This window comes from Balaenoptera musculus, chromosome 8 (assembly GCF_009873245.2).
Source record: "Balaenoptera musculus isolate JJ_BM4_2016_0621 chromosome 8, mBalMus1.pri.v3, whole genome shotgun sequence".
Lineage (NCBI taxonomy): Eukaryota > Metazoa > Chordata > Mammalia > Artiodactyla > Balaenopteridae > Balaenoptera > Balaenoptera musculus.
Genome location: NC_045792.1, coordinates 5,147,088 through 5,168,226, shown reverse-complemented (window position 1 = coordinate 5,168,226; position 21,139 = coordinate 5,147,088). Strand labels below are relative to the sequence as shown.

The following is a 21,139-nucleotide window of genomic DNA, read 5'->3' as shown; positions in this document are numbered from 1 at the left end:
CAATCCTTTCTCCAAAACCTCTTAGCAGGATTTCAGACCCCACGAGCCCTGGGTGGGGTTGAGAGGTGCATCTCCACCGGGCATCTGTGGCTGAGATTCTACTCTTAAAAAATGTCCCTAGCACCCTCTTCTTTTCTTTCTTAGCACCAAATAGAGTTTATTATATATTTATTTTGTTGAATTCGTGCCTTCCTCAGCTCTGTCAATGGCAAAACAATTGAGGAAAACTTGATTCAATCTTGATTCTTTTCTGTCTCTCATCCCTACATCCAATCCATCAGCAAGTCTTCTCTGCTCTTCCTACAAAGTATATTCAGAAGCTCTTTGTCCCCTTGGCTCCATCTCCATCACTGCCACTGCTGTCCAAACCACCATCACTCCTGCTTTAGCTGCAGAAATCACCTGCTCACTCATGTCTCTGCTGTCTCTCTCTCCTCACCCTGACACACTCGCCAGGTCAGAGGCAGGTATTTCTCATGTAAATCAGATCGTGTTGCTGCCTGGCGGAAGCCTTCCTTGGCATCCCCTCGTCCTAATCACCACAAGGTCCTGTATAACCCGGGCTCTGCCCAGACCTACCTCACGTCACTGTGCTTCCACCAACGGTGCTGCTCAGATCACGTGCCACACTGCCCCTGCCCTGGTCTTTCGCACCTGCTGTTCCCTCCTTTGGGGCTGTCCTGGCTCCTTTTCATCCGTCAGGACTCAGTTCCGTGGTCACCTCCTCTGAGGGCCGTTCAGCATCCAATCCCAGGTAGCACCGTGGCCTCAGTCAACCCCGCTGCTCGCATCTCATCAATATCAGATGTCATCTCATTTATCTGCCTATTTATTATGTGCTCACTTCTTGTCTAGCTCCCCTCTAGTCGAATATATCCACTCCACGAAAGCAGCCTGTCTTGCTTTCCTCTGAATTCTCAGCTCCCAGATCCACCATTAGAGACACTCTACAAATAGTTCTCAAAAGAGTAAAAGTTCGTGCCCTCCTCTGGCTGGAAGTGCACAAGCGCAGGGAAGTGGTGTGATCTGTTCACAACTTTATATCCAGCACCACCCATTGGACTCCATTGCCCCTCTAGAGAGAGAGAGGAGAGAGAGAGAGAGAGAGAGAGAGAGAGAGAGAGAAGCTATTTTCCTCCAAGATGCAGCTGAACATGATTTTTACTTGTTCACGCAACTAATGATGAAGTAAACATCCAGTGATGGTATGAAAACAACTCGTGGTGAATTCATAAATGCCAAGTCTAAGAGGTGACAGGGAGATAGTGCATGCTCCTATCATATGCATTTGTGGGCATTTTCCCCCCTAATCTTTTAAAGTTAAGTTTAGGTTTTCTACTGTGTGCAGTGGCACATAACCTTCATGTATTTTGAACTCAATATTGTGCATGGAAATGTGTGTAAGAAATAGATGTGTTTCTGAGTGTTCGTTCCCATGATCAAAAAACTACCCATTTTGGGGACTTCCCTGGCAGTTGAGTGGTTAAGACTTTGTGCTCCCAATGCAGGGGGCGTGGGTTCCATCCCTGGTCGGGGAACTAAGATCCTGTATGCCACATGGCGTGGCCAAAAAAAAAAAAAAAGATTTTTTTTACCGTTTATTTTTAGCATTTATTCACTTGGTCAAGGGTTTTAAAGTTTTTAAAAGTGTAGAAGCAGCTGAACTATATTCAAAGCTCAGAGACTCTGAAGAAAATATGAATGAGATAGATCCAATGAAGTGCAAGGCTCAGGGAGGCTAGGTGATGGAGAGGACGGAAGGGAGCCCTGGCCAGCAAGAGCAGCTGGAAATGAGGGGACACTTGACCAAGCAGGGGTACCCAGAGGAAAACCCCCGCTCCGAGGGAACAAGCAATACAGTGGTGAGTCCTGAAATAAAGGACACAGGAGAATGGCTGTTAAAGAAGTCACCTACACACCACCATGTTTGCTTGTTTGTTTTAATTAAAGTGTAGTTGATTTGCAGTATCACGTTAGTTTCAGGCATACAGCAAAGTGATTCAGTTATACGTATATATGTATATATCTATATATTTTATTCTTTTCCATTATAGGTTATTACAAGGTATTGAATACAGTTCCTTCTGCTATATGGTAGGTCCTTGTTGTTTAACTATTTTGTATATAGGAGTGTGTATCTGTTAATCCCAACCACCTAATTTATCCCTCCCCCCCCCTTCCCCTTTGGTAACCATAAGTTTGTTTTCTACATCTGCACACCACCGTGTTTTATGGACAGTTAACCATTGTCAGAAAGCTATCTGTCTCTCTGGCTACAGTTAGTGTTTGTTGAATGAGTGAACTGATGAATGAATGAAGAATGGGAAGCGGGTCAATCTTCCCGTGTTATCTGAAGAGAAAAGGAGATAAGATGGACAAAAGTAACTGGCGATTAATGAAAGTTCCATCAGGGACTTCCCTGATGGCACAGTGGTTAAGACTCCGCGCTCCCAATGCAGGGGACCCGGGTTCGATCCCTTGTCAGGGAACTAGATCCCACATGCATGCCGCAACCAAGGGTTCTAATGCCACAATGAAGGAGCCCACGTGCCGCAACTAAGGAGCACAACTGCTGCAACTAAGATCTCGCACAAAGAAGGAAGGAAGGAAGAGAGAGAGAGAGAAAGAAAGGAAGAAAGAAAGAAAGAAAGAAAGTTCTATCAAGCTTTCTTGAATCTAGTTTAGTGTGAGGGTAGTTTTTCCTCTAACCCACAGATCAACAATAGCGAACATTTATGTTCTGGGCACTCTCCATGTGTAAACTCTACAGTTACAGCTGCTCTGTGACTTACACAGTATCATCATTATTCCCAGGGTATAGAGGAGAAAATCAGAGGTCAGAGAAGCCAAGTTATTGACCCATGTTCCCGGAGCTAGGAAGTTAGAATTCAGCCTACTGTAGCTTCCTCTGGTGGGATATGTGTCCGCCTTCTGCTTAGTTATTGGAAGAAACTCATTAAAATGCATCCCTTCCAATGTGACTTTCTTTGGCACAGACGGAAGGCGGGCGGTGTGTCCCCTAAAAGATCCCCTTCCAGCCAGGCAGAGCACCTCTCACACGTGGCTGGAGGAACGCTGCAGGGTTTGATTTTGCTTTACAGGATTGGGGCGGAAGGGTTGAAATCATGGCAGAGGAAAAAGAATGAACTCTTATTGCATGTCTGCACATGCCAGAGACTGTGTTGCGGGCTTTGCAGAAATTAGTCCATTCAATCCTCACAGCGACCCCATGAAGTACGTATAATTATCTCTATTTTACAAGGAAGGGCACTGAGGTATGGAGAGTTTAAACAGCTCAGATGAGGCAGAGCTGGGATGGGAACCCAAGTCTTCTTGGCTCCTTCTACCAGAAGTTCCATAAAGATTGAATCAGTTCTGGTCTAGGGTCGGGGAGGAAAGGCAGGAAGGCCTTGGGGACAGACAGGCCCTCCTCTGTTTCCCTCTTTCTTTCCTTGCTTGCTTGCTCTTTCTTTGCTTGTTCCTTCCTTGTTTTCCTTCTGTCAATAAATATTTAGTGAGAGTCTATCACATGCCCAGCTCCGTGCTGCGAGCTGGGGATAGAGCAGGAGCAAGATTGGTACTCAGGGAGGTGGAGAGAACAGGACAGATAACGAGAAGGAACCAAATAAACAGGGTAATTATAGATGGCGATGAGGGCTGACAAAGCCACGGCAACAGGGGTGACCTTGACAAGTGGCAGTGGGTAGAGGGCACCAGGAGCTAAAGATGGTGGGGGGAAGCAATGCCACGACGAGAGAGGGCAGGTCCTCCCCCAGGCCCGAGGCGAGCCGAACTCGGCCTCCACCCAAGCCGCACCTGCTGGCTCCTACCCAGGGCGTTGCTCAGAGAGTTTTAGCACTTCAGGCAGACCTAGGAAACCTGCCCTGCCTGCACCCCCAGATGGGCACAAAGCCAGCTGCAGTCTTCCCATTTGTCAGATGACAATAATAACATATCTACCTCCCGAGGCCATCATACAAATTAAATGACGGAGCGTTTGGGAGAGTTCAGGCGAATGAGTGACACACTATAGAAAAGTGAGCTGGACTCGTAGCAAGAGGGAGTTCAGTTAGACACAAGGAAGAACTTTCTGATGGAAAGGATGATATGATGCACAGCAGGTTTCCAATGAAGAATCTTATCTATATTGACCATTTAAAATAGAAGCAATAGGGTTAGCAGATGTAAGCTATTATATATAGGATGCATAAACAACAAGGTCCTACTGTATAGCACAGGGAACTATATTCAATATCCTGGGATAAACCATCATGGAAAAGAATATGGAAAAACGAATGTATATATATGTATAACTGAATCACTTTGTTGTACAGCAGAAATTAACACAACATTGTAAATCCCCTATACTTCAATTTAAAAAATTAAAATAAAAATAATTTTTAAAAAGTTAAAAAATAAAATAGAAGTGATAACTATCTGTCTCAGATAAGTGCCTGACCCTCCATAGGCTTCGTTGTGTGGAGTGAATAAATGTAGAAACGGATGAATTTTTAAATGCAGGAAGAGGCAGCTTAAAGAACTCAAGAAGTCTCTTTGCTAGTTCTAAGTCAGGGATTCCAGAAGTTTCTCTCTGAACAAAAGTGAAGGCACCGCCCATTGGACCCCATGCACACAGGACCCTGGAGACCAGCTGACCCAGCTCCTGCGACTGCGCCCCTCCCCAGCCCTCCCCGCACCTGCGCTGCAATCCCACTGCACACCCTGCCCGGGATTACTCTCATTAACTCCGGGGCAGGGACCAGGGAGCGTCCACAGTGCACAGGCAAAACCGGCATCTTTCTGTGGGTGTCGTGCCTTCTCTCCATCCCCCGTCACAGCCTGGCCTGGAAATGGCTCAGCATCTGGTTGCTAGTCACCAGATGCATGGCGTTTACTGTGTCTGTCTTGGGAGCTTGGCCTGCCTGCGGTCTGGCTGCTGGAGTCCCTGCAGCCCCTCACCCGCAGGGCTAAGCCGGCAGAGGCAGGACCCGCTGCACCGCCAGCTTCCGCCCAGGCTCTGTCACGAGTAAAGCAGGCGGCCGAGGGGATTAAAGAGGCCTGCTTCCCCAAGCAGCTCTGTCTGGTAGCTGCAGGTGGGGACCAGGGATCAGGCAGGGGATGGGGACAGAACAAGAGTACAAGTAAGGAGTCAGCAGGGAGAGGAGGGGAGGCTTGGAAGAGACGGGGCCTTGACCCCTTGGTTGCCAGGGTTATGGTACCTCTGGGGTCTCTGGGGCCTGGGCAGGAAGGAAGCTTCCAGGCGGCTGGTTTATGGGGTGCTTCCAGGCGGCCTGAAGAAAGGCTTAGCCAGGGGAGGTGGCCGGAAGTGTCTGTCCCAGGTCCACACTTAAGCTAAGAATCAGATACCTGCCCCTTCGAGCCACCAAAGGCAGTGGGATCGCTGGGGACTCGCCTCCTTGCTGCCAGAACACAAGACCAAGAATGAGGGGCTCATGGTTGCTCTCTCCAGGACCTGGGGTGGGAAAAGACTTCAAGTCCACCCTGCCTGTGGGCAGGCAGCCCCTGAACCCCTCTCCCAGAGAGACAGACGCTGGTTCCCTGTCTGTATAAGGAACATCTCCCTCTGAAACCCATTCCTGCCTCTCAGCACCCAGATTCACCCTGATACCTAACCCACATCCTCAGGCTGAGATTTGCATCTACTCTCCTCTTGCCTTCAGCAGGTATGAGAAAACCAGCCCTTCCCATGTTAGGGAGCAATTTTAGCCCACATCCCTCGGCAACCTTCTCAAATGACAGCTTGTTTCTCAGCTTCCCTTCACTGTCACTAGAGTCAACTCCCGGGAAGGAATTTGCCCACTTCATGCCCTGAGTGACGAATCTCTCCGCTCACATGGCTCCAGGCACAAGCCTGGCCTGGGCCCCCTTCCCTACCTTCCCCACACCCCCCTCTCACTGCCACCAGGTCCTTAAAGAAACATCCTTGTCTGTAGAAATCCAAAACTTCAAATAGCACCACAGGCCAAAGGAAATCATGTATTAATAAAAAGGTGAATAAAATCCAAATCTTGGACACAGTTCTCTCCACTTCTCAGCTGGACTCCTTCCCCAGGGGACTCCATCCTGTCCGTGTCTTGACAGCGGTGAGCGCCCGCACCGCCTGAAGGAAACCCCGTGCTCTCACCCACGATGGTTTTGGATAAAGGAGCACAAGAGCCCCAGACTCTACAGGGATGCTCGGAATGGTCCAGGTAAGCACTCTGAGTTAGGATCTCTCAGAGCTGCCCTCTCCTCTCCATCAAAGGGGATGGAGCAGTTGGGAGAGGGGACCAGCCTTCTCTCCTCGACACCCCTCCCGCCCATCCCACTGGGGCCACTCTGGGAGCAGACTGGGTGGGAGGGGAGAGCCCAGCCCCATCGGGTAGAATGTGCCCCTCCCAAGCCTCTCTCATTCCCACCTGTCTGTCCTCCCAGGGGCCCGAAATTTCTGCAAGGTAGGGACAGGGACCTCCCACTTTGGAAAGGCCAGCACAGCGTAGGCTTCCCCAGAGGTCTTCCGGGTGATCCCCTGACCACTCCTGTGACTTCTCTCTGAATCCGATTCCTGCCCTCTCCACCCCATGCATAGTTCATCAGCGGTCCAACCCCTCAGAACCTCTGAATCCCCTGATTCCCGACACGGTTGATTGCCTTCCAGAACAAGACAGGGATTACTCTTATCTCTCCCAACATCTTATCAGTGACTCGGACCCCAAAAGGCCACATTTCGGGGAGTCTTTGCCTATGAGAATCTAGCAACAGTTATTCATAGTTTCCAAGCTCTGTCAAGCTCCTCAAGGACAAATGGCAGATCTGGACGGAGCCAGAAAGCTCCCGAGCGTTTAATCAAGGGCAGCGAAGCATGAGTCTTCCCCGAGGGTAGTCACCTGAGAGAGCTGTGGTGGTTCCTGCTGCAAAGACGTACTAACCTGTTACTTTCAACCGTGTTGTGTTGCATATTTAAATCTGCTGCCTGGGGATACGGTGGCACATTTATACCCCCTGGTAGACGCAATTCCTGAACCTGAGCTAAAAAACATTGGTGTTTGTGCAATTGGAAGAGAGGGAAGGCCATGGATGGACATTGGAAAATTCTGAATACATGGAAATTTCTGGCTTGTATATTTCAGAGTATTCAAAAAGAATGTTCTCTTAAAGCCTAAATGGGTCACCTGCCTCTATGAATGTTTACAAGGCTGAATAACTGCAGGTCGGAACCTGGGCAGACACATGCCCACCGGGGCAGACCACACACTGGGGAACCGATTTAGGGAAAAAACAACAGGCTTCCTTGAGTGAGGAAGTTACAGATCCAAAGCCCTGTTGGGTGAATTCAGGTTTCTGCTTTACCTGGGGACACTGGAAAGTCTTGGACCCTTCTAGCCCTTAGTTTCTTCTTTCCTACGATGAGTGAGCGAGGGTTCTAATGAACCCTTAGAATGATTGTTTAAAATTAGTTGTGCACACTACTATATATAAAATAATCAACAAGGACCTACTGTATATAGCACAGGGAACTCCACTCAATACTCTGTAATAACCTATATGGGAAAAGAATCTGAAAAATAGTAGATATATGTATATGTATAACTGAATCACACATGAAACTAACACAACATTGTGAATCAACTATACTACTCCAATATAAAATAAAAATCTTGTAAAAATCTGCCAAAAAAAGAATTCGTTTCAATGCTCTGTTTTTTAATGGGATGGTATTGGGTTAAGTTTTATATTAACAGCTAAAGCCCTTAGTTAGAGTTTTCAAGAAGGAACTACTTGGGGTAGAACATCTTTGGATTCTCAGCAGTCTTGAAGTTGCCCATTGTCTGCATTATTCTTGGTTCCTTTGTGCTGTTTTTCAAACAGACCCAGGGAGTTTCAGGGGCGAGGGCATCGCTCCCTTTGTCTGCTCGTGGATTCTGACAAGGCAGCAGCCAGGATGGGAAAAGTTCTCTGAACATCCTTCATAACAAAGCCAGTGAGGATGGCTTAGGATCATTCCATCTGGAGCACAGAATGGACTTTTCTGAGCCCCTTGACCTTAGGTTATTTTTTGCTTATTGTTGACTTTTCTAGGTCTACCTCCTATATGTCTTCCCAGGAATTTTTCTTTCATCTTTTTTCTTTTTTTGAAGTTGTTTGTTTTTATTCTGTTTTGTTTCTCCCATTTCCATACACACTCCCTGCTTGTTCATGAGGATTATGAACTACATAATCAAGCCAACCACTTCTGCTGTCTGGAGCAGAGCTAATATTACTCATGAATCATATATAATCCAGGAGACAGAACAGACTGGGAAGGTCTGGTCGTTTTTTCTTTACTTTTGGCTTTAGCCTAAGTCATCACTGCCCTGTACTTTCTTTTCTCAACCTATGAAATTTTAATGATTTTATTGACCTTGAGATGAAGGTAGATGGATGGTCCCTTGGAGCTGTCTCTTGACCCCCTTATCAGGCTGACCATCACCTCCACCTCTGAAGATGCCGAGCTGATGTGGGGAAAAGAGACAGTGGGAAGCAGAGTCTTTAAAACTAATTAATATATTCAACTATCCTCAATTAATTATTGGGCAAACTTTGATTTCTGTGCCAATAAATTCATTCGGCTGTGACTTGAACTTGCAACACGATACATATTCTGGCATATTCTTCTTCTCAGGCCTGACAGAAACTGAACTGGAACACTTTGAGTCCTGTCTGGATCCCAGGAGTTACTTCAGGTCCAGGGAGAAAAGTCCTAGGGGCACCCAAAGTTGGCTAGTCTGACATGAGTCTATCCTCACTTAAACCCCAGCGGGCTGCTTTTTCCAGATCCTCTGAACTGTGAGATCTCACTATCCGGGACCTGTCACCCACCTGCCAAGTGGAAGGAGGAGGGATATATGGTGGATGCTGGGGTCAGATAGACACGGGTCTGAATCCCAGCTCTGTCGCTCTCTGCCTGTGGGACCCGCCCAGAGTGTCTCAGATGCTGTGACTGGACAGGGGTCACGTGGACCCAGATGCTGTCCCCTCGCCCCGGGGTGGGGCTGGAGTGAGTGACCAGGCCTGAGATGGCAGCCTCTCCACTGACCCCAGCAAGGGGTGATTGTCTTATCAACGTCATCCTATTCCGTGTGGCCCCCTAGAAAAAACTCAGGAGACACGGACTTAAGTTCCCTTCCCTTTGTCCCTGTCATCTTTACCTCCCTGCAAAATGGGGCTGAAAAGAGCACCTACCCGAGACGTGGATGGACCTGGAGTCTGTCATACAGAGTGCAGTTAGCCAGAAAGAGAAAAACAAACATCATATGTTAATGCATGTATGTGGAATCTAGAAAAATAGTACGGATGAACCTATTTGCAGGGCAGGAATAGAGATGTAGACGTAGAGAATGGACATGTGGACACAGAGGGGGGAAGGAGAGGGTGGGACGAATTGGGAGATTAGGTTTGACACAAATACACTACCATGTGTAAAATAGATAGCTAGTGGGAACCTGCTGTATAGCACAGGGAGCTCAGCTCGGTGCTCTTGATGACCTAGATGGGTGGGATAAGGGGGTGGGAAGGAGGTCCAAGAGGGAGGGGACATAGGTATGTATGTAGCTGATTCACTTCATCACACAGCAGAAGCTAACACAACATTGTAAAGTAATTTTACTCCAATAAAAAAAAAGAAAAGAAAAAGAAAGATTATTCTATATTTTAAAAAAAAGAAAAAAAGAAAAGAGCACCTACTCATAGGAATGACCCACAAGGAAGATTCAGCTCAGTATCTGCTCAATGTGAGTAGGGAATACTTTGGGGCAATTAATGGTACTTGTAACGGTACTTGTAACCGGTACTTGTAACGGTGACAAGGGTCTCTAAAGCTCAGCAATTCTGTTATTATTTCTGATATTGTCTCCACTTTAAGCTCCACCACCGGGAAAGACACATTTTCTGCCCTGCCTCCTAAGGGGTGACACTGGGGCTCAGCAGAGATCCAGGGCGACACATCATCTAGGCCGGGTGATCAAGGAGAGAAGGAGAAAAAGATACTCCTTCACCGCAGACAGGCAGGCACTTACTTCAGTGACGGAGGAAAGCAAATGACCGGAGGCTACATTTCTGAGGAGGGGCCCCTGCAAGGCCGGCCCTCTGCCCTACACAGCACCGGCCTCCTGTAACATCCGGGCCCATTAACTCATTTCTCTGGGCCCAGGAAGCCGTGGTGGGTGCGTGAGGCTCAGTGTAGAGAAAACGCTCTTTTCCATTCAAAGTTTGCTCATCGTTTGGACTTTGGGGAAATTTCCAGAATGAGACCAGCCAACCCCCAGTTTCCCGTGTCAGGGCTATGCTTCATCGTCACAGCCAGTCTGTCCTAGATCTCGTGTGTTCTGCCTTTTAGTAATTTCCTAACTGGTTTCCTGGCAATGGTCGTACCCCAGCTCAACGCACTTTGCACTTTGCAGACAGAGCAGCCTTTCTAAATTGTACATATGACCTCACGTGGCCTCCCACTACCTTCAAGATACCGCCACGCTCCTGGGCATCGCGCACGAGGTCGCTCGTGGTGAGCTCTCCTGCCGCAGCTCCGTCCTTCTTCTCCCCTCCCTGTCCACCCACCCCAGCCGTGCCAGCTCAGTATTCCCTGCATACGCCATGTTCTCTCATGCCTCTGCGGTTTTGTAAATGCTGTTTCCTTGCTCTGGAATGCCCTTCCTCCTGTCTCCAGCGGCCCCATCCTGCCCACCCCGCAAGCTGAGGGTCACAGTTTCACGAGGAGGCCTTCCATAGGCAAACTGGGCAATCCCTCCCGTGCAGGCAACGATTACATCATGACTGCACTGCGGCATTTATCCTGCTGGAGTGTAACAGTCTACCTCCGTGTGCACAACCCACCCCCCCAAGACTGTAACTTCCATGCGGACAGGGGCTGTTCAGTAATTTCCCGGGACTTCAGAGAGTTCCCAGAAGACAGTGGGTGCTCATTATAAGCTTGTTGAAAGGCAAATGGGGAAAAAAACCTGTATGCCTAATAATAATATTAATGGAAATGGCAATAATGCAGAGAAGAACGCAGTGGTCATGATTAGCATCTTAAATTGTAGAACCAGGAGGAGTGAAATTTGGATCAACCTCAGGACATATAAGCAATCCCAGTGAGAACTGTAAGCGGAGGAATTCAGAAGCATTCGTTCCACGGAAGCCACATGCCAGGTAAGAGGCACAGCACGTGATCAAAGCTGAATCCTTGGAAAATCATTGAGCTGTGAAAAGGTCCAGGGTAGATTTGTAACCCAGCACAGAAAAAAATGAATTGCTGGGAAAAGGAAAAAAGACATGCCTGAGAAATCCTGAGTCTCAACTCTGCAGAGTGTTTCTTGGCAATTACAGCATCTTATGTATTTGGGAAAAAATCACGGAAAACCAAAGCCACCAACAGCATCAAAGCTCCAAGAACCATTCACAAATCATCTGCTCCCTGTGCTGATTTGCGAATTCAGTCCTGCACCTGAGCTGACTTGATGTCCTTCTTACCCAGGAGAAAAGCCATCTTCATGCCTTATGTATTCAAAAAAATCTTTTCTGATGGTTCACACCTTCCCAGACACTCCACTCCACTGTGTTTTGAAAAACTGAAGCTAACTTAGTGGGGATACATTTTCACAAAACAGGGCAGATTAAGACAACTCAAGCTAAGTGTATGACTGAAGGGCACCTGCCAGTGGGCTGGGTAAGTCCTTGTTGACAATGGTGTCCTTCCCATCACAATGCTTGGCTTCATTTTGTTCGCCCAACTACAGAAAAAAGCAAACACAATTTTCCTAAAGCTTGCCAATCGCAAAAGACAGACATCTTTTGAGCAACTATGCATAGCATTTATACGACATGGATGTTTGGAGAAGGGAGCTCCACGCCTGTTCATTCTCGGGCTCGTACGAAGCGGAACACAGGGAACACTGCCATTCACTGTGCAGAGCATCTGTCAAAGCTGTATTTAGGGAGCTGAACAAACAGTGAGGAGTCCAGACGCATCCACTAGGAATCACGCAGCATTGCGTCAAATGAAGGAAAGGCATTTTGGTGCAGGTAAGCAAAGAGTCTTACTAACGCATTCCACCCAGTCGAGCCTTCAGCGTTTTCCACGGAGGACCTCACTAGCACCCTTACCCTCTACCTGAATGACGGCAAAGGCAGAGAGAGGTCTGCCCTTGCAGGAGCTGAAGCCATCAGGGACAGAAGTCCACGCACGTCTGCCTCCACCACCACGAGGAGAAGGTGGTGGCACCAGGCGTGATGCTCAGGGCTATGGAATGGCCAAGGGTGGCCAGGAGGAAGCTCATGGCTCGTCATCCACATGCAACCAAAAGATACAGAGCATCAAGCAAGGGAGTTAAAAGCACACTTTTATCCCCTGGGAAGAGTGGACAGTCTGTCTAGATTTGAGGTGGGGAAAAGAAGGCTAAATTTCCACCAGAATTAACTCCTTTCTCATTAACTCCCCAAAGGAGCAGTGTGGCATTTCTCCCCTTACCTCATGGATTGCCAGCGTGAACACAGACACAAAAGCCCAGTTTCTTGGTCCCCGAGAAAGCAGCCGGGTCCTTGATGTGAGCAAGTCCTTGCACCTTTGGTTCAAGAGTTGGGATGGCCCAGGTGACGGGGCCCGGGGCCCTGTTCGTTTTTATGAGTCTGTGGGTCAGCTCAGACTGGCTGCCAACTCATCTGTATGCAACGGCTCTCAGAGAACACAGTTTACTTAGAACCGGTTCCAATAAGAGGAGGCGTGGCAGGTAAGTGGGCCGGATACAGCAGAGGTGTTGAGCCGCCAGGGCTAATTACAAGGGATTTGTTTATGGACCCGTGCTGGAACCAGTGCGTACCTGCTGAGGGTCCCAGCCAAACGCATGCGTGAAGGCTGGATGCTCCCGGATGGGGGCACCGGGGTCCCCGAGGAGCCCTTCCAAAATGTCTCCTGCTCAGGGACGCTCCTCAGTGACCACAGGTCAGGCTGGCCTGACCTTCCCTCGGCCATTATCTGCCACCCTGGTCCCCGTTCAGTGCAGAGCTCTGCAGCCGAGACTTTACAGAAGAGCCCTGTAAAGGCAAGGAAGCCCAGCGGCACAAGCGTCTCACTGGGGGTAAGGTCCTAGCTGCTCTCACTCAAGGTCTGCCGTGGGTAGTGAGGGGATGGATGGAATGGACTTGGCACGTACTTGGCATTGAGTGAAGGCTCGGGAAATCAACACACCCCAGTATCTGCTTTCTTTCCCCCTTCCAACCCCACCCTACCCCTTAGGGTCATCTCCCTCTGGTTCATACTTGGTGTCTTAAGCCTTCTTGGGCTGTTCTGGTGTCAGGGTTCCTCCCTGTCCTAGTGGCCCCTGTGGACCCTCACTCATTTCACTGCTAGTCACCACTGGAGCGTCAGAAAACAGTTCCCCTAGTAAGCTGTCACTGTGTGCTTGTGGAGTAGCGGTCGGGGGGCCGCGCGGGGCTGGAGGGTGAATGCAGGCACCCTTCACCTTCACCTTCTTGCCGGTCTCCACTCAGCACCTCACGAGATGATCTTAAGTATCAGATTTCACTCCAGTCTAAGTGACTCAAAGAACAGGAGAAGCTGCAGAGCTGGACTGTAGTTTGGAGGCCACGTTCCAGTGATTCTGACACAGGAATACCAGGAGAAGGTATACATTTTGATTTTCGTAAAGACGATAAAATAGAAACTGATAATTACATGAGGAAAGGAAATTGTGTTTTCAAACCTGTATAAGTATCATCAGTTTTATAATAAAGCAAAAAGAATAGAGTAGGTGTAAGTAAAAGAACTTATAGGAGCATTTCCCATGTGAAGTTTGATTGTAGGAGATCTATTCTAGGGCGCAGCAGTGCCACGGAAAACAGAACAAGAGGAGAGTTCCAAAGCTTGCGCTAAATACGACTTCTTCCCTTCACAGAAGGTCCCCTGTGGGCAAGCAGTCCCTGCCCCCTCTCCCTAGGCTCAGCCCTCTCTCCAAAGTTACCTCCTTTCTCAATCCCCCACTGTGTGGTCCTCCACCTACCTTCCCTGGCATCCCTACCCCACCCGGAGGATAACCTCCCACCCCAGGTTCCTCCTCCCCACCCCTGAGCAGCACATCGCCCCAAGTCTGGCTGTGGGGAGCATAGGAATGCAGCCTGCAGACGCCCAGTGCAGGGAGAGTGGGCGACCGGGGGCCCTAGCAGCTGCGCCCCATAAAGGCTGAGCACAGGACACACCCAGGGAGCTGGTGATGGAGAGGGGGCTCCTCCAGAGCAGCCGTGGCTGGAGAACTCCCCTATGGCCACTGGAACCTTCCTTAGACTCCAGGGCAGCCTAGGGTGCTTCCACCTCCCCTCCCTCTCTCCTGGGCTGTTCAGACAGGACGGGAGCTGTCAGGGCCACTGCAGGGCAGGCACCGGGTTCACACAGGGCAATCCAGGAAAAGGGCTCTCATCTTCAATTTCAGAGCAGGGGCCCGAAGAGCCACAGTGGGTCTCCGGGCCAGTGTGAGCCGCAGATGTGCCTTTCATTCTCCAATCAGCCTCCAGACAACTGGAAAGCATTAATTCTCGGAGCCAGCACAGAACAGACCCAAAATGAGGAAAATAAACATTTTCTTAAGCGCCTCATTCATTTGCAAGTCAGGTCCCTCGCATGATGGAGCCAGGCGTCTCATTATTATGGAGACCAGGTAGTTACCTTACCTCCGTCCTCCCTCTCCTTGCCCCCCAATTCAGAACGGCCCCTGGGGACCATCTGGGAATAAGAAAGAGGCTGTTGCTAAGCAACAGGGAGGGCAGGGCGGCTGCTTCCCCCAGCTCCAGGAGCCTTGGTTATAAGGTGCCAGTGAAGGCGCTTGATCTGATAGAACGCTGCATCTTGCATGAAACCAACATGATTCGTTTTCTCAGTCTCTCCTCCTACCCACGGTCTTCATGGAGAAATTCTGCTCCTGTTCCGCCGTCCGTTGCTTCTCCCACCTTTGCGGTCACAGAGGCAATCCTCCTGGGCCTGGCAGCCTGCGACAGTGAGCAGAGTGCCTTTTCCCCGGGCTTTGCCTTGGTCCCGCTGCGCTGACCCCGCTGGTGTTCACAGGCGTTTATTCCTCAGACACAGCCAGGAGCCCCAACCTCTGCACCTGAGCTGGGGGACCAGAGTCGATGGACTGGTTTTCTTTTTCTTTTCTTTAAAGACAATTGGAACATTTCAAAGATATTATCCCATTCACGACTAATATTCCAACGGGAGAAATTTGGATAAACAGTCGGTCTTTAGAGGTGCCTGTCTGGTTAGGGGATGTGCGGCATTCCACTCACACAACAGAGGGCAGCTCACAGCGAGTTCTGCAAGGCTGGGACCAGGTGCAGAGCACACAGTAGGGAAGGCAGGCAGGCCTTGCAAAACGGAGCCAGTTCTGGGTCCCAGGAGTGGGTATGCGATGAATAGCAGGTGAGAGCAGCAAATCACAGCAACACTGCCAAGGCGAATTCTTCCTGGTCTGCGCAGAGCAAGGGGGAACCTGACCCAGGGTGGGCTCCCAGTCTGTGCCGTGTCACTTCACGTCATCCTAACAACGTTTGGGAAAGTGTTGTTTTAATCAACACACAGATAAAGAGGGAAAGACTCGTCTCTGGGGACACATTGAGTATGTGACCAGGCGGAGGTTAAATTCACGCCTATATGAGAAGCTCAGGCCCTGACAACCACTGCCTTGTTGAGATGATCGACCACGAGGCGGACACAGTTTCCCGTAGGGGGAAACAGAGGTGCAAGTCTTTGTCCTGCCTCTGCTCTGGTTAGTTAAAAAGCAGTTCTAACTGCACACTTTGGGTAGAGCATATATTCTTGGCAAAGCACTGAACTCATCATTTTGGGAATCAGGAAAGGAAATTTTAAAGAATTGTAAGATGAAAATGCGGTAGATGAAACAAATGTTTATTTTTGCTCCCTCCTGAACTCAACAAAAATGGGGGTAAAGGAATTTTAAAAGGTGAAAATCCCCAAAGACAAAGAGCACAGGAAAGGGAACAAAGGTGGTCAAGAGAGTTGTACAGAATTCAAGAAGCTGGCGAATATAGGAACAGGGTAGAGCAGCAAGGGCTGAACACAAGTACCCACCGAGGGACAAGTCAGCCGGCGTCTAGGGGCAAGCTGAGCTCTCAAAGCCCAGGGCGTGGGAGCCCAGGCACCCCTGGAGGCAGTGCTCATGTTGGGGCGGAAGACAGGAAAACCGGTTGAAATTCCTTATCAGGAACAAAATCCCCACTCCTAGGATTTGAGAAAGCCAGGGAGAGTGTGGACTGGGGTTCTTCAAATGTAGCTGAGGATGGGGGTGAAGCCCTGTACTGGAGACAGAAGGGGGATTGTGGGAAAATCTTCGCACTGAGTGGGAGACCATGAGTCCCTTCCTGCACACGTTCTTTTTGCAAAACAAGCATATGGACATGTTATTCTAACACAGAGTTGAAATCTACTTTTCTAGCCACTAATCTACAAGCTGTCTCCCCTCTGCACATAAGGGGAGAGATCTCCTGTGTCCCAGGCCACCGCCTTCCTACAGATGTGAGCTGTGTCCTCTGGTTTAGGAAGGGCAGCAAAGGTGATTCCATGACAAGCGAACACATGGCCCCTCAGACAGGCCTCCAGTTCCTAAATGGGGAAAGACAGAGGGACTCTTTGCGGGAACGTGTTCTTTCATCTTTGTGCCTCGATTTTTTCGGAGAACAAGTGTCTGGTGAAAGAGATGTGGTACAGTCTGAACATGTGTGCTTCAGAGGGGAACTAGGTAATCCCACTGAGGTGACAAAAAGGAAAGAACACCGTTACAAGGACTTCACAATGGAAAGGTTTTGAGAAATCTGTGTGCAAGAGATGAAATGCTTCGCTCTGAAACATTTACTGCCTTTGACGATGGTAGTGCATCCATGGCTCTGTGAGAAATTCCAGGTCAAGGGACATTTAAAAAAAAAAATAGGATTGAACAAAGGGAGGATTTTGATGATTCCGTTTAATTCACTAAAATCTTGTCGAGGGCCTTCCTGTAAAAGCCACAGCGCCAGGCTCTTGGGGAAGTTACAACATGAATAAAACATGGTCCCTGCCCTTCAAGAGTTTAATGCTTTGTAGGGGAGAAGACATCACAGACACAATAAGGCATAAATTCATGGGAAGTGTCATGAATAAATGGAAGAAGAGGTTACTTCTGGCTGGAGGAATTGGGGGAGCCTCATATAGATGGTGATGTATAGCTGGATGCTATCAGGAGGGTAGAATTACACTCACTCCTTGGAGTCTGCAGCTAGTTACTTGGCAACTAGCTGGTGGAAGGTGGGAAGTGGATGAAGGAGAAGTAGCTTGGAGGCTGGAGAACAACAGTGAGTTTGGAGCACTTGGAGGACTCGAGGGGAGACACGTCGGTTTAAGAACAGACGTCTTGGCGGATGAGGCAGAAGAGGGGCAGATGGGGACAAGATGGCAGAGGGAGAGGCTGTGCTTGGATTTGACCTTTTTCCACGTTTCCATGGGAGTCACCTGGCTCTAGGGTGAGGGGACGGACACTCAGAATGCAAGAGCCATGGGTCTCAACGTAAGATGATGCTGAGAGTTCTTCTTTGTTTTGTATTTTCTATCTTGAGGAATTTTGCCATGTTTTATCCAGACTTTTGTATTTATGTATATTGCTGCCTATTTTGACATCTCTAGCACATTTCTGACAAATGTAAAATGTTTCCTCCTCTAAGACATAGTGGGGACACATCCTGGAAACCCAAATCTCACACACAGAGTCTCACTCGTGTTCCTTGTAGAGCCCTGCCACTCATACCATTAAACGAGGAAGAAAAGATACCCAGAGGCTGCAGATTTGCCCTCGTTTCTGTTTCTGCCAGGCTTTCTAGAAAAGGAGCCAGCCTTCAGCCGTGCCCTGAGGCCTTCTTGCCCCTCAGGAAGGCTCCCAAGAATAAATAGATGTTAGTTCCCCTGAAGCAAGTGCTACTTCAGTACTCAGCAGCAATGTATTTTTCCACCTCCCAACCCTTGAGATACATAGAGCACAGCTGTAGGGGGTTCCTTCAGGTGGGCTCCCTGTAACGCCCAGGACTGGATTGTCCCTCCCCTGAGAATGGACGCCTCCCCAGGGCCGTGTGCTTTGAACCCTGTGGGTCCCCATGTCTTCCATCAGCAGGCTGGAGTCAGGGTCCCTGGTCCCATGGTGGAGGGGTTGCTCTGTGACAGGTGTTACTCGGGATGAGCCCAAGAGAGAGGTGTGGCAGGGAGCACTTGGGTAAAGGTAACACAGTAAGTCCCCTACATACGAACCTTCAGGTTGCAAACTTTCAAAGATGCGAACGTGTGTTCACATGTCCAATGACGTAAGTTAGTTCACGTGTCTGGCATACGTTTTCACGTGCGTGCATCCACTACAAGTGGTTGTGCTTTTGTGTACTTTACTGTACAGTACTGTGTAGAGTACAGTAGTACAGTATCTCTATTTCAAGCCCAGGATGTCGAGAAGCAAGTGTAAAAGCAGCAGTGATGTAGCTGGTACTACTGTACTTTTCAAGATACTGTACTGTAAGATTAAAAACGTTTTATTTGTTGTGTTTGTTTGTTTTTTATGTATTATTTGTGTGAAAAGTATTATAAACCTATTACAGTACGGTACTCTATAGCCGACTGTGTTAGTTGGGTACCTAGGCTAACCTTGTTGGACTTACAAACGCGCTCTCAGAACGGAACTCGTTCGTATGTAGGGGACTTACTGTAATCTCTTCTGATCTGCAGTTCAAGGCACTTTGCTGTTTTGTCTTGTCTGTGTCTCTGTGAAGGAGGCAGAGATGTATCTTTCTAATCCTCATTTTAGAGAAGAGGACACAGAGGCTTAGCAAGATCAGTTCCCACAGGGCCTCAAATGCCCTTCCTAAAGGGACCCAGGATAGACTGGGGTTGAGACCAGGCTCAGTTCCTACGTGAACTTGGCTGGCCCCGTATTTTTGATCACTAGACTCCAGACCAGCAATCTGAAAGATGTTGTACCCCCATCTCCCGGGGCAGCTGCCTTCTTGGAATGGAAAGAGAGGTTCATAGATTCGCAAACCTCCCGCACTGAAAGGGAACCTAGAGGTCACCTCCTTGTTGCCCACATTTTCCAAGCTTCCTTCCTCAACCACTTCCACCCAGACTCTCCAGCCCGCCGGTAGTCTTCTTAAGAACCTGGCCCTTGGAGCCCAGCTCTGCAGAGGTGACCTGCAACCAGCCCAGGTGGGTGGGACAGGACCATCACCTCTGTCATTCTAGATGTGATGCTCTTCTTTATTACCCTGGGTATAACACATAGAACATGGTCACAGTACAAAAAATCAGAGCAGGAATTAGGGGCAGGCTACCACACAGTATGTGCCGGGGACTTATTCCTTTCAGTCTGCAGCTAGTTACTTGGAAAAAGCCAGTTGGGATTGTAAAAATTTTATTCTCTTTAATAACAATAATAATTCCACTAAAATTATACAAAGTACATTCAATACTTAAGAGTGGTGGGGCTGGGGAGAGGAGGAGAGGAAGCCAGTTCGGCCTGGAAAGTGATGCTCTTCTCAACGTCCCTCTGCACTCACAGGGTGATTCCTGGTGAGCTCCAGCTGACTTTTGTTTTGTCTTCAAATGGAAATAATCCATTCGTTCCCCCAGCCTGCACAGGAATGGTTCATTTGGGGTTGGCTTGCACAGACAATGAGTTCCGGGGAAGCGGAACTCAAATCCAAGACTAACTCCATGGCGCTGTGGAGGTGTAAATACCGAGCAAATCTCATCAACAGAATTCCACCCCCACCCCCAGTGTCCTTCCTGTCTTTGAGGATCCAGGAACCGGGCAGAGAACACGGTAACCCTCAAGGAGGACCCCAGACTCCCTCTCCCAGCGCCTGGGGGAGACCGCCCTGGGCTTGATGGTGAAATTGCAAACGCAGGTTATAGAGAGCGCCCTCTTTCTTTTTTTAAATTTCTTTCACATTTCTCTTCTTTTTGCAGTGTATGCTTGTTTAATGGGAGAATTCCTGGAAGAAAACAAACCTAAGTAACTTACTATAAGCTTAAAAGAATAAGCATATAAAAATAAATCTTTGGAGATGATATCACTTATATGTGGAATCTAAAGAAAATGATACAAATGAACTTATTTACAAAACAGAAATAGACTCACAGACATAGAAAACAAACATGGCTACCAAAGGGGAGGGGAGGGGGAGATAAATTAGGAGTATCCAATTACCTTATACACACTACTATATATAAAACAGGTAAGCAACAAAGACCTACTGTATAGTACAGGGAACTATACTCAGTATGTTGTAATAACCTATAAGGGAAAAGAATCTGAAAGAGAATGTATATATGTGTGTATATATATGTATACACACACATAGATACATATTAAATATATATAAAACTCAATCACTTTGCTGTACACCTGAAACTAACACAACATTAGTTTGTTAGTAAATTAACATACTTAGTAAATTAACTAAGTAAATTAACTATACTTCAATTTTAAAAAATCATAAAAAATAAATAAATCTTTGGGAAAGGATGAAATATATAGGTCATCCTAGCACTTGGGAGAGAGAGGTTGTCTCATGGACTGAAGTGGTGAATACAAACAGGGCAGGAAGACAGCCCAAGAGGTCCGGGGGTGGCTTCACAGAAACCCTGCCCTGCGTTCTGAAGCCCCACCGCTTCCCTGGCTCCTGGCCCCAGGGGGCCGCAGGGAAGACAGGGCGCTGCCTCCAGGCTGTCTCCCTGGGCATCGCCACGAAGAATCCCAGACCCCAGTCAGCGGCCAAGTCTTTCTCCCCTAACTCGTGCAGTCTCTGGGGTACTTTTCTTGCCGCTTTTGTGCCTCAGCATGGCTTTCTCTGTCGCTGATTTGATGTACCCAGGAAATGGGTTCCTCATCCCCCGAGTTCTCTGAGCTCCCAAGCTCCAAAGCTTAAAACCTTGTCCGAAGAATGAATGAACGACCGCAATGGAGTTCCCTCCCCTTTGCCGGGCACAGCCTGCGAGCACAGGATGCCTGTTTCCCTGCAAAGCCCTGCCATCCCACAAAAGACATTTACTTCTTGGAGTTCCCAGCTGGTACAGGCATCCTGTGGTTTT

At 48.5% G+C, this 21,139-nt stretch overlaps 1 protein-coding gene across 2 annotated transcripts in view; it reads right to left on the bottom strand.

Moving 5' to 3' along the window:
• The window catches only part of KCNJ1 (potassium inwardly rectifying channel subfamily J member 1), a 30,071-nt gene extending 17,388 nt beyond the window's left edge, over positions 1-12,683 (bottom strand). For both annotated transcript variants that reach the window (XM_036859403.1, XM_036859404.1), the window contains exon 1: positions 12,506-12,683. The gene's annotated coding sequence lies outside the window, so the exon portion shown is untranslated. The remainder of the gene's footprint in view (positions 1-12,505) is intronic.
• Between the last annotated feature and the right edge of the window lie 8,456 nt (positions 12,684-21,139).